The sequence below is a fragment of the Felis catus genome, chromosome A1, assembly GCF_018350175.1.
Source record: "Felis catus isolate Fca126 chromosome A1, F.catus_Fca126_mat1.0, whole genome shotgun sequence".
NCBI classification, from domain to species: Eukaryota; Metazoa; Chordata; class Mammalia; order Carnivora; family Felidae; genus Felis; species Felis catus.
In genome coordinates, this window is record NC_058368.1 from 177,362,416 (window position 1) to 177,372,676 (window position 10,261).

Sequence of the window (10,261 nt, forward strand, 5' to 3'; positions counted from 1 at the left end):
AATAGCGGGCTCACCTCGTAATGCACTCTGTCGTGGCTTGTCTCGGAGACGTGGAGTCTAGAATGTCTGCAGACAAATGAATCAACGACAGGGCTCTGAATTCCTCAGACACCTGGGTCCTTCTGCATGTGACTTCAGCCTCCACCTGCAGGAGCAGAGGGCGGAAAAGACTGCAGCGTGGGGCGCTCACCTCAATTAGCCGAGTGTGTTACACCGGGCCTCAGGTTGCTGGGTGAGGGAGAAACCCCAGTGGGGCCGTTGAATTCCTAAGGCCACTGGCTCCTGCATCGGAGACTCTTCATGGAAAATTAGCCTAGGAGTAGAATTCGAGACACGACAGGCGAGCCGCTAGATTCCAGGAGCAATGGGATGCCGAAACGTGAGAGGGGCATCTGTAGAGATGATAAAGAGGCATCCCCGAACTCCGGCAAGTGGCCTTGGTGGGGCCAAAAGGGCGTGTGGCTCCTTTGCCATGGGAAACGTGTGTCGGCGTGAAATCCGTGGCCGCGCTGTTCCTGGAAGTCCTGGTTGAAGGCTGGGCTTTTGGCAGATGGAGGGGCTTCGGCGGGTACAGGGAAGAGGAGCGTGGGGTCGGCTCTGCGCTGGCCAGCACCGGCTGCATAGAGGGGTGATGGGTGGGAACACCAAGGGGTGTCTATCCGTCTGTCCTCGCTTTGGGCCTTCTTTAAAGGCACTGTGATGTGGTGGCGGTTAGGACCCCAGGCCGCAGAGCCAGCCAGTCCTGGGGACGAATCCCACCCTACCATTCATCCGCTGCAAGACCCTGGACGGAGCACTCCACCCTGCCAGGCCTCAGTTTCCTCATCTGTAAGGTGGGCATAAAAATAGCTGCCTCCCAGGTGGTTGGAAGGAAAAAAAGATAATGCACGTAGAAGTCTTGACCTGCAGGGATAACAACTGCTCCCTTTTACTGCACACTTACCTCCAGGTGTCCAGTTAGGCACTTTGCTTCCCTTTTGTCATGGAGCCCTCACAGCAACTCTGGGAGGCGGAACTGACCCCATCTCTGTCCTACAGACGGGAAAACCGAGGCTAAGGAAGATTCAGGGCTTCACCCAAGATCACAAATGCACAGGCTGTGAATGAAGGCCTGTCTATCCCCGGAGGCTGAGCTCTCAACATCCACCGTCTCCCATGAAGATTAGGCCTTAAAGAGAAGCTCGTACAGCAAAAAGCGTACGTAGTCAAGTCAGAAGAGACGGAGTCTCTTGAAAAGCGCCACGCAGTCTCCGTTCCTGTGGTGACGGAAAGACCACCGGGCCTTCATCTGAGCACAAGTCAAAGTTGTTGCAGGCACGTATTGAACTGGAAGATCTTTTCAAATGGTAGAGCTGCCCTCAGAGGGACAGGGTGCCCACTCTAGGAGGGACCCGTGGCAGTGGAGCCCCAGGGAAGGGGGCAATGCTCAGTTCCTGGTGCTGGGTTGGGAGGGCAGCACTGTTTTGGTATATTCTGGACGTTTCATTCCCTCTCTGATTGCATATGTTTTAAAATTTCTTTTTTTTTAAATGTTTATTTATTTATATATTTTTTGCTTTTTGTTTTTTGTGTTTTTGAGAGAGAGAGCATGAGCAGGGGAGGGGCAGAGAGAGAGGGAGACACAGAATCCGAAGCAGGTTCCAGGCTCCGAGCAGTCAGCCCAGAGCCCGATGCAGGGCTTGAACCCACAAACCGTGAGATCATGACCCGAGCTGAAGTCGACCACTTAACTGCCTGAGCCACCCAGGCGCCCCATCTGATTGCGTATATTTGAATTTGAGTAAGTTAGATGGCCAAGGGCCCATGCCTGGGAGGACCCTGTAAAGGTGCTACAAATACCCAGCATTCCTGGCTCATAGTGAGTGCTCAGGGTCTGCCAAATGAATGTGGCCGAGGATGAGTGTCCGGGTTTGGCCAACAGCCCTCTGCACCCCGCCTTGGGTTGAAATGGCTTCAAGATGAGACCAAAACATCTGTGTCTGGGACGTTTGTCGCAGAGTGCTGCCCAGTTCGGACTGCCCGTGCCCCCAGACATGCCCTGTGTCCTTCCCCAGGGGGCTCCTGAGGAGGGCTGCCCTAGACCTGTGGGTTGGGAACCTCAGGCCCAGTTAATAAAAACAGAGTGAGGGTGTAGACGCGGCCTGAAATGAGGCTCCTGCAGACCTTGAGCCAGTTTCTTTTTGTTTTAAGCTGTTTTGGGTTTCTGGCAGTTGGGAAGGGAGGGATCATTGACACAATAGCTGCATGTCAGGTTGTGCTTTTATAAGGAACACCGTGAAACTCTTTTCTGTGTCCAAGACGCTTCCTGGGCTTTGTGGATGAGCCTTGCCACCCAGTGCAAAGGAACATTTGATGGGATTGGATGGCGGGGCAGGGCAGGACGAGGATGGTAGGTCATGGACCTGTGTGAGATGAGCCCACAAGAAACTTTCAGGGGGCGTGAGCTCCTGGAATCTAGTCTACACGGGGGCACCCACGGCCGTCCACGGAGCAGGTCCTGTGGGTGTGGCCGGAGCAGATAGAAGGTGAGCCGTGGAGCCAGAGAGACTCCACCGACTCTGTGTAACTTTGCAAGGGTTCTTCGCTTCTCTGAGCTGCCTCAGTTTCCTTATCTGTAAAATGGGGATAACCACGTCATCATCGGTTTCACTGGGCCACTGTGTCAGGGTAGGGGCAAGCGTGGGCTCTCCAAATGGGGTGGGTCGGGGTGGAAGGTGACAGAGCTGTAGCCGCCATCAGTCCCTGCTCTAAATTTTTTTTTTAACATTTATTTATTTTTGAGACAGAGAGAGAGAGAGAGCATGAACAGGGGAGGGTCAGAGAAAGAGGGAGACACAGAATCTGAAACAGGCTCCAGGCTCTGAGCTGTCAGCACAGAGCCCGATGCGGAGCTCAAACTCATGGACCTCGAGATCATGACTTGAGCCGAAGTCGGACGCCCAACCGACTGAGCCACCCAGGTGCCCCTAGTCCCTGCTTTAATAGCGATAGCAATTACAGCACACAAGATGGTTGGGATAGCAATGGCTAACGTGACTGAGCTCTTGATCGTGTGGAATCTTTTTTTTTTTTTTAACGTTTATTTATTTTTGAGACAGAGAGAGACAGAGTATGAACGGGGGAGGGGCAGAGAGAGAGGGAGACACAGAATCGGAAGCAGGCTCCAGGCTCTGAGCCATCAGCCCAGAGCCCGACGCGGGGCTCGAACTCACGGACCGCAAGATCGTGACCTGAGCTGAAGTCGGCCGCTTAACCGACTGAGCCACCCAGGCGCCCCTTGATCGTGTGGAAACTAATGAGCTTGATTTCATATGATCCCCACAACCACCCTCTGAATACATGTCATTTTTCTTATTTTGCACATGAGGAATCAGACACCAACCAAGTCCATAACCACCAAGCCACACCACCTCCTGAGAAGCATCCTTATGGTAAACACGCAAACAGGCAAATCTAAATTCTACTCCCCAGCTGAGGCCTGGCGGGAACCCACCTCCTTGGGGGAGCCCTCCAGACGCAGGGATCTCTCCCTAGCCATCTGGCCCACAGACAGATGTTTACATTTTTAAAAAGCTGTCAATATTTGAAACTTAAGAGCCTTTATATACAAATCCAGATTTCTGGCTGTTCTCGAAGAATGAGAAACCTGGCCGCACTGTCTCATGTTCCTGCATAAGGACACTTGCCTGGTGCTGGCGCCTGCCTTCAAATGGGGCCTGGGCCCTCCTGTCATCCACTAGCTGCTGTTATGCTATTTATCTGGTCCTGAAGGCACGTGGCTTGGTGAATCTCACTCCCGGTTTAGTTGTCTAATCACGACACCTTGGGTTACTAGCAAATACTTCCTATGCATTGTTTGCTCCCTGTTGTGCTGGCACTCACTCCTATGCAGGGGGAAATACCGTCTACGTTTTCAGCATCCCTCCTGTCTGGGGCCTTGTGCCAGCCCCAGGGCCCATGACCTGTAAGGATCTGTTGACTGGATTAATGAAAGCAGGTGACAAACTGTTTTCTTGGAAGGCTCCAGACAGGAGTGTCGGAAGGGATTCAGTAATCTCAGAGCTGTTGTGTCCCCATTGGTCTGTATTGTGGTGGGGTGGTGGATATGAAACCGTTGCTTATTAAGCTCCTGTTACGTACGAGACACAGTGGAAGGATTCATGCAAACACCATCTCTCTGAGCCCTACACGTCCCCGAGGCTGAGGTCAGTACCCCCATTTTACTGGGGAGGAAAATCAGACTCAGGAGAAGTGAAGAGGCCCACCTAAGGTCAGAACAGCTTGCTGGTGGCAGAGCCAGGATTCGAACCCGGGTCTGTTGACTCCCACGTCTGACTCTTTCCACACACACCCCGGGCCAACTCTCCAAGCCAGTCTCCCCTCTCTGCCAAAGAGAAGACCTTTGCGATGTTTTGTGTCCTTGAAGGCAAACCAAAAGAATTCCCTACAACTCGCTGCTGGCATTTCAAGTATTGGTTTATGGGTTTTTTGGTGAGAATGCATCCAGGGGCCTATCACCCTTAGTGAAATAGATACTTTTCCAATCAAAGAGTCAAACCAGAACTTGGCTTCTTAGAAAACCACTTGTCTGGAATGCTTGCCAGAGACCAGACGGTCCCACACTTCAGATTTTAGAAACCGTCTCAAATGTATGGAGGGACCTTCAGGGTGGAGGGTGAGAAAGGCACATACCTTGCTACGGAAATCTACAGACGTTCAAGTCTTCGGGACTCCTCAGCCGGCTAGTGTCAAGTCAGCCCTTTTGTGGCCTCCTCAGGGGTCTCGCCGCCTCGCTGAACCAGAGACGAGGTTTTATTTTATGGGACTTTTCTTTCATGAAACAAAAACAGCAATTAAAGAGAAAAACCTTCTATAAACAAGTGTCTATAGTTCTCGTTTGCTTAACTTTTTCCAACCTTATGAAAAATTGGGACTGAAATTGCCTTCTGAAGGAAGGTTCGGGAAGTATTTTCTTTCAGGTTCATTCAAAACAGTCACACCCCCTTCTCCACCCCTTCCCGAATTCTGATGTTTCCAATGGTCTCCTCCATATCCTGGAGACTAATAATGTGGTGTGTTTTCATTATCTTTTGCCACAATTATAGGGACATGCAAATGACTTTGAATATACCCTCGCCCCAAATCTGGATGGAATCTGAGACCCCAAATGGTTTGACCATTTGGACTGAAGAGGTTGGTTAATTCTGTCCAAGAACCCGTTGTGGGCTGGTTAGGGACTGGTTAATTCATTCCAAACGGTCAACCGAGGATGGTGAGCAGACATAACCTGTGGTTCATAAAGGTTTCCCTTAACCCTTCCTGAGTTTTGATCTGAGGTTTATGCAAACAGAAATTATGTGTGGGGTGGAGTGCAGCCAGGAAGTCTCGAGAAAACTCCATCTTACACATTTTCTTTGAGACGGCCAGACATAAATCTTTGAGGATATCCGTCTTCCTAACAGAGCGGCTGGATTTTATGGTTACTACACCCTGGTTAGATTTTAATGGATAAAATACTTTTTTGAGTCCAAGGAAAGGGCTAGTATTCCCTGAATAGCTAATACCGTCTTTCAAGCAGAAAGGAACAACCATTTTTTAGAAGTCAGACTATATACTACCAAGGAGAGAAGGGAGGGTGTGTGTGTGTGTGTGTGTGTGTGTGTGTGTGAGAGAGAGAGAGAGAGTGAGAGAGAGAGAGGAGAGAGAGAGTGTTTGAATGGATGAATAAGTAAAAGAATGGTACTTTTTGGATAATTTTTCACTTCTTTTCAGGGTAAGCAAGTTAATTTTTCTGCCTCTGAAATAACAGATTAGTCTGGGAGGTGCTGGCTGTCTTCACGTAAAGGAAAGTAAATGTGTATTTGTCCACTCAAACTACCCTTCTCTACGCCCTTTTGAAATATCATTAATAATAATACAATGCCATTTAAAAAAATTTTTTTTAATGTTTTTATTTATTTTTGAGACAGAGACAGACAGAGCGTGAGCGGGGGAGGGGCAGAGAGAGAGGGAGACACAGAATCCGAAGCAGGCTCCAGGCTCCGAGCTGTCAGCACAGAACCCGACGCGGGGATCGAACCCACAGACTGTGAGATCATGACCTGAGCTGAAGTTGGATGCTTAACCGACTGAGCCCCACAATGCCATTTTCTAATCCATCATTTGTTATTGATCTACGATACTCAATCTGTTTTTATCAGCCCTTCCTCTCTTCCGCCAACTGCCCTGACAGTCTCATAGTGTCTCAGATGGGGACACTTCTCAGATTAGAGAAGCGTACTTATGGGGACATGGGGGTGGAGGTTTGAGGGTGCTCTGTTGGTTACTGGGGACACAGAGACCAATGATCCAATTTGACTTCAAGGAGCTCTGAGTCTGTCGAGAGAGGCAGCCTGTAGATAAGCCTCACTGTGGTGTAAGTCTTATGAGAGATAACCAGAGAATACGGAGAAGCACCTCAGTCTGAAGTCCATGGAGAGGGAGTCCTGAGAAGGCCTCCTGAGGAGTTCAGTGTTAAAGGCACTCTCTGGCAGAGGAAGGAGTGGGGAGGGCAGAAGAGGCAGAGGGGCAGCGTCAGGCAGCCCTAAGGGGGGAGAGCGTGGTGCATTTGAGGCACTGGCTCCAAGGGGTAAGGGTGGAAGGCAAAATGGAGGAGGGTAGCAGGAGTCAGATCATGCTGGACCCTGGATGTCAGGCTAGCCAGTTCAGCATCCTATGAAAGACAAGAAGTAAATATGGCTGGAATTTGAGGTTCAGTGGGGAGGGAGCTCCACGTGCACTGGGCTCATCAGGGAGAGCTTCCAGAGAAAGTGAGGTGGGTAGATTCAGGGAGAAGGAAGGCAGGTGGTTTGTGTCAGCAGCAGAGTGAAAATGCAGAGGACGGAAGGCATGTGGATTCTGAACGGGAGATGCTATGGGCATAAGGAAGGTGCTCACCTGTGCCGGTGAAACACACTCATGGCGCGGGCTGTGGTAAGAGGAGATCCAGAAGCGCCTGCTGCAGGAAGCACACTGGTCCTGTCCTCTGCCGAATCCTCAACACCCACAAGGACTCACTAAGCTGTGCTGTGCTGAGTAGATGGATGGACTCACTAAGAGGCAGTGAAGATAGGCTGTTGGTCTCTGTGTTTTTAACTTGCAAGTCACATGCTATGTGGCCCTTACCCTGCATAATATCTCCAATTTGGGCAGAAGTGGGAGAGAGACACATAAATCATGTAAAAAAAAAAAATAGAAGGGAGACTGACAAATTTTCAGCTGGAGGCTGGGGGGAGTTCAGATCGAATGGGGATCGGAATTCCTACGATCCTGGAATCATAGGACCAGCTACCATTTTACTAAGCACTGACCATTTGACAAGCAATTTCTCTAATGTCTGCAAGTCCAGAAGAAAAGTATCTCATTCAGATTTTCACGGAGACACTGGTTGTTAAGGAGGCTCACCCCAGGTCACGAGGCTAGTAGGGGTTCAGCCCACATCTCATTGGCTTTGGAGCTTGAGGTGGTCTCCTTGAGATATGGAAGAGCTTGAAAGAGGGTCAGATGTGCCCCAACCATCACCCATCCCGCTCTGGAATCCAGCTCCAGGAGACTGATCCCCAAGGTGGGCAAATTGGGTGAGGCCACACTGGGTTTTCTTCCTTCCTGTGTTGGGGACTCTATGATCCTTATTGGAAAGCCAGCGCTTCCACACGGAAGGGGATGCAAGCTGAGTGGGGTGAGGAAACCATTCATTATATGTTCTAGGGGAAGGTCCAGGAGCCCGCGCTGTCGAACCCCAGATTGGTTAGCGAGGGAGGAAAGGAGAGGGGTTCTTTCCCCCCCTTGCTCCGCTCCCCTAGACTCCAGCAGCTGGTGTGGATTCAGATAAGCATCTGCACTTGGGGAAGTCGATGCCTACTGGATCCAGCTCCTGGACGGTCTGAGGTCCACCCATCACTAATTTTCATATGAGTTACATTAAAGAGTCTGATGGGAAAGTATGTCTTGGTTTAAAAATAGAATAATACAACAATAAATCAAGAAGAAAAAGCAAACTGAAAAAATGCAGAAAACAGATGAAAAGAAAAGGGAAAAAGTGAACGGTATAAAAATACCCTCCGTGCCAGGCACTTCAAATGTGATTTCCTGTGGCCTGCACTTTGAAAACGCCTGCTGTTACGCCATGTGCCGCATCTGAAGGCCAACGGGGCAGACAGAAAGGGGTGTTGAGACTTGGAGGCAAGGGTGACATCTGACCTGCCTGAGCTCCAGACACGCGCGCCGAAGACAGAAGACACGTCAGAGGATTTTCCATGTGGTGGAACAGAGCCCTGCGGGCCTGCTCCACCCACCCTGTGCCCACCAGGCTCTGAGACGCTTCCTGTTATGGGTGGCAGGGCACACAGTGGGGCCACTGGTAGAAGCCTGGGCTCTGGCTTCCCAGTGAGCTGGGGCAGATGACTTCAAAAGCCGCGTCTGGCAATGTAGAGAAACGATTTAAAAGTGAACTTGGGTGGCTCCCAATACGACCTGCTCCAAGTAAGTAGAAAGAAAACATACATTATCTCATGTTAAAGAGCAGGCTTCTTTTAAGGCCCTGCCAACTATTTATGAAATTCTAACTTATTGCTGAGAAAAGTCCCCCCACCCCCCCCAACAATCCTAGTAACCGCTGGCAAGGCCGAAAGGACATAAACATGATGTCAGAGAGCCAGTTCCAAATTGGTCAGGATTGCATGACAAATTTGTAATTCTAATCAGCCAGAATCTCAAATGTATGCCCCAAGAATATACTGTCTGCCTCAGAGATGCACTTGCCTGATATTAAATTATGCCAAGGAAAAGCAAAATAAACATCTTTTCCAACAGGCTGATTTGGGAGGGGTTAGGGGTGGTGGTATATGAGTGGAAAAAATAACATTTCAATAACAGGAGAGACAAAAAAGAACAAATCAAGACACGACTGGATGCAGCCTGTGAAATTGTCCATTTCAGATGTCTCTTTGGTGCTTAGGAGTTCGCTGTGCGTCTTGGGACATGGAAGGCTTGTTGGGGTTGAGCGTGGGTATGAATGGACCTGGAGTCCTGTGAGCACCTGACACAGATGGGCTTGAACCTGAGAAGTGTCCCAAGATGGAGTGGGGTCATATTTGTAAACCACTAAAATATTTCTGGTTTGCCAGGCAAGAAATTGGCAGCAGGCATCCTCTAAACATGAGTGAGTGAGAGTGTGCGTGCATGTGTCTGTGTGTGTGTGTGCATGCGTGTACACGCATGTGTCCTGGCTGTCAGCTTGAGGCCAGCTGCACTTGATTAGTCATCTTCAGCACGCCCACAAACATGCATGTGACTGAGGGAATAGTATGCTATTAACAAGATGTGACTTGTTAACACCAGGCTGGAGATCCCAACCACTTTTGCCATCCCTCTGCGCCTTGGGAATGGTGACCGGGGACGGGGGTTGTGTGGGCTGCCTGTTGAGTCTGGGCTTTAGAAAACAGGAAGGCGATGTGGAGGAAGAAATGTGCTTAGGACTCTGTCCCTTTCCTCACTGCACTGATCCCACCCCAGGGAGGAATAAAGGACTCCCATGGCTAGCAGTCCCCATTTCGGAAACTCCTGATTTTAAGTCCTAGTTGTGCCTCTGAAAAGAGAGAAAGAAGGAACCAAGCGCTGACTGTTGAACCTGATCAATTCTTTGAACCTCTAACCACATAATGGGGAATCATTTTTCTGTTCCTTTCTCAAAGAGAATTATTGCTGAAGATCAAGACCAAAACTGGGTATGAGTTGTTAGTGCTAGAAGCATTATCGTTATGAGTGTTATTTTTATTCAGGGGGAGCAAAAACTTCCATCTCAGGCTATCTCATTTGAATTGGCCCTGCCCCAATGCCTGAAATTTCTGATACTTACCATTGCTTTGCGTTAAGCATGGAAAGTTCGGGTTCAAAAACAAATCCAACCAGAGAAAAGAAGGCATATTAAGGCATGTCATATGTACTGCTCATCTAGCATGGCTTTGAGGCAACATTCTTAAATTGAGGGGGACATAGAACTCTGATGGACCCTCCCAAAATGTGCATTCATACATCTGCACAAAACTTACTTATGATTTCCTGGTGTTGATGGATCTGCTGAAATGGGAATCTAGGGATCTCATATTAAGATCCTTACATTTCAAAAATTGGGACTATAGACTGGATACATTTTGAAGAATCTCAAGAAAGGTCAGTGACAGTAAGTACAGCCTTGGAGGGCAGATGAATGTGCTGAGGCTCA